Below are 6,271 nucleotides of genomic sequence, written 5' to 3'. Positions count from 1 at the left end.
ATGTTCGCAGCATATAACTATCAGTTTAAACATATTTTCTCTAAAAACATTCAAAAAGGAAACGGACACAAGTTGTACAACTTAATTGTCCCTTTCTATAACATGTTTACAACGCTATTTATTAATGGCAGCATACGTGACATAAAATACATAGAGGATATCTAACAGTGTCTTCAGTAATACCAAATATATTTCACGAGTGGGGCTAATATTTTGATATTTTTCACGAGTGCGCAGCACGAGTGAAAAATATCAAAATATTAGCCACACGAGTGAAATATATTTGGTATTACTGAAGACACTGTTAGATATTCTGTTTATTACATTTTTTATCAACGAAAACCCTACCCCGTTTGCTAACTAGGCCTACAGCGATAATTTGTAAACAAAAAAAGTAGTTTCCCCTGTCCAGGTGCTGACATATATGTCAGGCTTTCTGATTGGTCAATTATTTTGGTATTTTCTAATCATTAATTTGATTGGTCAAATCAGCAAAAGTGATATTTTTCACTAATATGATATATGATACTTTTATAGAATGAATAATTTTTGATATTTCACTGGTAAAAATGTAATAAATGATAATCATCAAGGACCCGAATCCGATTTGAAAAAAGTCACTAGTTTAAAATATTCTAAGACTTTTTATAGTAAGATGCAAGAAATAAAAATGCTTTAAAAAAATAAAAATAAAAAATGAACAAAAAATCTGGAGATGCGGGGGATTGAACCCCGGGCCTTTCACATGCGAAGCGAACGCTCTACCACTGAGCTACATCCCCTCATAACTAAACGACGGTATCAACAAATTATATGAAGATTTCATAGAGTTCTTTGAAGTTTGTTGAAGAAAAATATGATTGTAGTTAGTTGTTTTATAGATTTTATATGGATATATAGGCATGTGCGTGCATAATAAAACTCTAAAGAAATAATGTGTTAATATTATCATTACATTAGCTTTAGAACTAAACATATTGCTTTAATGTTGACGTAGGTGTTACCTCCCTTTACACACAGGGTATAATCGGGAAAAAAAACACTCGGGTCTCTCCGTCATATCTTCGGAAAGTCCCGAGTGGTTTTCCGAATGGCCTAGCGCAATAGCGCATAGCCCTATATATAACCTAAAAAATTGCGATTAATTTTGTTTTCTGTATTACCAACCTTTCGATTTTTTTTTGCGATTTACAGATGGTTTTTCCAGAGAGCAAACATTAAATTTATGTTTTCCTGAAATACATAAGGAGGTAAACATTCATACATCTTCAGCATTTTCTTGAAACTTGCGTATTCCCTATTTTGTACCATTGTGTAAAAGAAAACATTGATCTATCAAATATTATATATAAGTTCTTATAAGAAAGAAAAAAAATATATAAAATCATAGAATCTAAGTAGTGAACAGGGCGTTATATGAGTTATGGAGAGTGATATGTTGGAGTATACGAGGAAGAATAATCCTAAGTTGATTTTCATTCAACTGAGGCGACTTACCTTAATCTTATTCTTATTAAATTTTGTGTCAAAAAAACCCCTGGGATTATGCTTCCTCATATACTTCAACATATCACCTTCAATACTTATATAACGCCCTGTAGACTCAGAATCTATAATTTTATACTCTTTTTTTTTCTTTCTTATAAGAATGGCAGTATGGTAATTAAACAATACATATTACATATTAAGCTTGAAACGTTGAACGTAATAATAAACTTGATCGTAAATATTTACCTAAATGACAAAGTTCCTTACTATTACGTACTGCTAGTAACTGTACAAGTTTATACGACGACGGACGGTTCCAATAGTATTTTTTGATAATTTTTTACGTAAAGTTACATACAGAGGACAAATAAGAATAAAATGAAATTCATCTTCTACCTGATTTTGGTTACAATAAATACAAATTCTATGTGCCCTTAGGATATTACGATATCTGCCTTCTTCTATTCTTAGCTGATGAGATGATAAACGAAACTTTGATATAAGCCGAGAATAAATATCTGGAATTGATTTTGTTAAATAATACTGTAGAGTAAAAGAGTCTAAGAATTTATACAGATAACATTTTGACGAATTTTCAGTAAATTCATTCCTTAATTGAATAAAATTATCGGTTAGGAGTTGTTTGGAAAGATGTAAAAATACTTTTTCGTTATTAACGCTTTGATTTAACCAAACATCACCAAAGCCAGTAGACATCAGTAAGTTTTTAACCTGGCATCGCCAATTACAGTTTCTGTGATTACATACAATCATGACTTTAATATACAATTATTAGTCTTAGTTAACTTCAACCAGTATTTAATTATTCGGCATTTCCGGGTAATTTGCAGAGGTAAACGACCAAGCTCAGAGTATAACATAAAAGTAGGTGTACTCTTTTTAACATTCAGGATTCTTTTCAAAAAGTCGGTATGTATTTTTTCTATCTGATCAGTCGGGATAACATCCCATACTGTCACAGCTGTAATTAAGGAGAGGTGAAATATATACATCTCTCCTTAATAAACTTTCGTTCTGTAATTAAGAGCCTGAAGCTGTGGTAAAGCACACGGACCCGACGGTATATTCAATGAATGTTTCATACGTTGCGAAGAATTAGTTGTCGTCGTTGTTTAATGATATATTTGACACTGTTTGTTTTCCCACTAATTGGGCATCTGCAATAATTATTCCTGTTCATAAGGAATGAGCTTGTAACGATCCAAATAACTTTCGAGGAATTAGTTTGATAAGTTGTCTTTGTAAACTTTTCTTTTCTTTTCTTAATAAAGGTATTGAAGACGTTTGCACGAAATATGAAATTTTAACAGGTGCTCAATTCGGGTTTCGGCCTAGATTGAGCACTGTTGATGCCAATTTCGTATTACATTCAATTATAATGAAAACATCATCGTCTAAGAATCGTTTGTACTGCTGTTTTGTTCATTTTAGAAAAGCTTTTGACTTTGTAGATAGGTTAAGTTTATGGCGTAAGTTGACTAGGCTTGGCATTCGCGGTAAAAGTTTACATGTTATTGAGTCACTTCATCAATCGGTTAATTTTGCGTTTCGCTTAGGTAAATGTTCTGATTTTTTTCGAAAGCAATGTCAGATTAATGCAAGGGGAAATTCTATCACCTCTATTGTTTTCACTTTTCTCGTAACCGATTTTGAAACTTGTTTTATAGAGAGTGGTGCTACAGTCTATGATTTCGATGAATTAAGCTTATTCCTCCTTATGTACGCAGATGATCTTGTCATGCTTTCTGAATCGGTGAAAGGTCTGCAAAGTCTTTTAGATAGTCTATATGATCATTCAAACAAGTGAAAATTAACTGTTAATACTGAAAAAACGAAGATCGTAGTCTTTTTTTTTTTTTTAGAAATGGGGTCGATTAAAAGATAATGAAACTTGGACATAAAATGATAATGTAGTAGAAATTGTAGATTTTTTTCAGCTATTTAGTAGTTAAGCTCAAGTATAATAATGAGTTTAATGATATGAAGAAACAATTAGCTGATCAAGGCCGGAAGGCTATGTTTGCTCTCTTTATCAGTTGTTCTATATGAGTTTTAATTGTACAACCTTATTGCATCTGTTTGATACATATGTTTGCAGTATAATGAATTACGCCTGTGAGGTTTGGGGATCTTCGAAGGCGATGGACATTGAAAAGGTACATTCGTTGTTTTTGTAAAAAAAAAAAAATCTTAGATTTAAAAAAAAATACCTGCAATGTCATGGTGTATTTAGCATGCTATAGACATGTCACCTGTATTTTATGATTTTTTGTGGGGTTCGGTTTTAGTCAGAATAAATTCGGTCGTGCTCTCCGCCATTTTATATGCATGAATTGTTATATGATATATACGTATCTTGGAATCCTATATGCTATATAGCATTTGGAAATAAATTGAATTGACGTGAAACACCATGCATACGATTATCTAAAAATGCCACCAGTCGATCACGAATAACCCCGCCCTCCCCTTCACGTGTCTCGTGCACACATGATAAAACATTATCATAAAAGTTGGTTCGTGAAGATTTTTTTTCTATCACAAAGTACATGTATATATACCAATCTGTGCGAAAAATCAAAAATAGATATTTTTGTAATTATTTTTAGATAAAACTATACACGTGATAGGCTTTTCACTAATTTATATATTACATACAATATATCAGGCCGCGTCTAAAGGAGAAATCAATCTTTGATCTACACCCTTGATGTAAGATTTTGATACTGATGAAGGACTTACCCTCAGGATAGGTATGGCGATATTTAGGGAAGCTTTTGCGGTGAACTCATAGGCCAATATATTGAGCAATCATAATATTTTAGAAATTGTAGACCACTGTTTGTTTTTTGGTGAATAAACAGTTTTTAGATAAGTATTTATATACTGTATAATATTCAATTCTGGGATACCTTCATGAATGATCCAATTAGAATGCACAATAAAATTGATGTATTAGTTAATGATTCAGTACACTACATCTGATAAAGCTAGATCTCGTAATGAAGATTTAAAGACTCTTTCATATCACCACCAAATGTCTGGTGAAAATGTCTCTCAACCATACACTTTCTTCATTTTTAGTTTCTTTGTTTTAAGATTTTTAACAAAGCACTAACACTAACAAAATACTATTCTAAAATATCACACCCATTTTTGGCGAACTATCAGTTAGCAAACATTTTAGCCATGTTTTTTTGTTGTTGTTTTTTTCTGAACGAATGTGTAATTCGCTGATAAAAATACCTTAACTTGTCAGAGTTTTGATGTGTTCGTGGTCAAAATGTCAATAACCGATACAAGAAGTTCTATCAACATTTATCGCATGATAACTTTATATTATAAACTGTGGAAACTGGTTCAACGGGACATTGTTGAATGTAATTTGATCTACAAAATGTACATATAAAAGTATGAAGTCTTGTGTAAGACTGTATGGTAATAAATCGCCTCCAATATTCGGCTGACAAGTGGATTGTTTTACAAGGATAATCATTGTTACCGACTCTTGTCTCGTTATTTGTCAATAACATGGAATCGGTATTAATTAAATCTAATTGCCAAAGTTACCGTACTCAATAACTTCAGATATTAATTACGTAAGTACACATGTACTTCTTTCCGAATTCTCCATCATTCTCTGTTTATGCAGTTTTATTATCCTTTTGAACAAATAAATACTGTTAAAACCGATTTAATTATGTAGGCAGATGATACCTTGTATTTCGTTATTGTCTGAAGATGTTGTTGACTTCAAAAATTGGAATTTGACTGCAAATATCGACAACTTTTACGTTTTCTCCCTTTTTATCAATTACAATGTGTCAAAATCCAACTGATGTTTTCACATCAGAGTCATTATGATACGATATTGTGTTTTATCATGTCTATGCTGTTATGTAACGTCAATCTATATATATATATAGGTGTTAGATTTATATAAGTGTCTTGACACTTGTTTCTGATTCCTTTTTGTATCATTTATATGTTGTATAATGTATATATATTATTACATGTACATGGAAATTGACAAACAAACCACAGTTTAAACTAAACAAAATAGTGGGTATCAAGAAAAAAAGTGTTGGTTACCAAATGAACTGTGGAAAAATAAAGGGAAAGTTATATAGGTGGTAGATCAGTTTTTGTCGCTTTTATTTGGTTTTATTCATAGTGATAAATGTACACTGGCAGAGAATACCATTGCTGCACAATACAGAAAGGCGTAATATCATACGTGTACACTGGCAGAGAATACCATTGCTGCACAATACAGAAAGGCGTAATATCATACGTGTACACTGGCAGAGAATACCATTGCTGCACAATACAGAAAGGCGTAATATCATACGCTAATCTTACCATGTATTCTGAAATACAGCTGAGAGGTCTGAGGCTTCGACATCGCGCTACATATTGAAAAGCTACATTTGTTCTTTTCAAAATCTATTTTTTGGTGTGAAAAAAAATATTTCAGTTTTATTTTGAATTTGGTCCTTTTTAATATGATATAAAGCGAAGGGTTTCTATTGTTAAATACCTGTACATTGTATATTGAAGGTTTGTTGTAATGGTTTAGAAAAGCTTTATCTAGAGATGCACAATTGTAAGGCAAATAGGAATCTTCATTTGAAATGTGTCCGATGAAGACTACTTTTTGTTTCTACATAAACACCGGTTATCATTATTCAAGAATTGAGTTATAGTATTGGAAATTCTTCAAAGTGTGTGCTATGTAAACATATTGTCGTTACATAGGTCT

General features: G+C 31.8%; 1 non-coding gene across 1 annotated transcript; it reads right to left on the bottom strand.

Moving 5' to 3' along the window:
• Positions 1-710: 710 nt before the first annotated feature.
• On the bottom strand, positions 711-782 carry Trnaa-cgc. Its single transcript has one exon. It is a non-coding gene; the product is annotated as a tRNA-Ala (tRNA).
• Between the last annotated feature and the right edge of the window lie 5,489 nt (positions 783-6,271).

Source organism: Pecten maximus, chromosome 2 (genome assembly GCF_902652985.1).
Source record: "Pecten maximus chromosome 2, xPecMax1.1, whole genome shotgun sequence".
Classification (NCBI taxonomy): Eukaryota; Metazoa; Mollusca; class Bivalvia; order Pectinida; family Pectinidae; genus Pecten; species Pecten maximus.
Note: the sequence above shows the minus strand (reverse complement) of the source record. Positions and strands in the feature narration are given on the sequence as shown.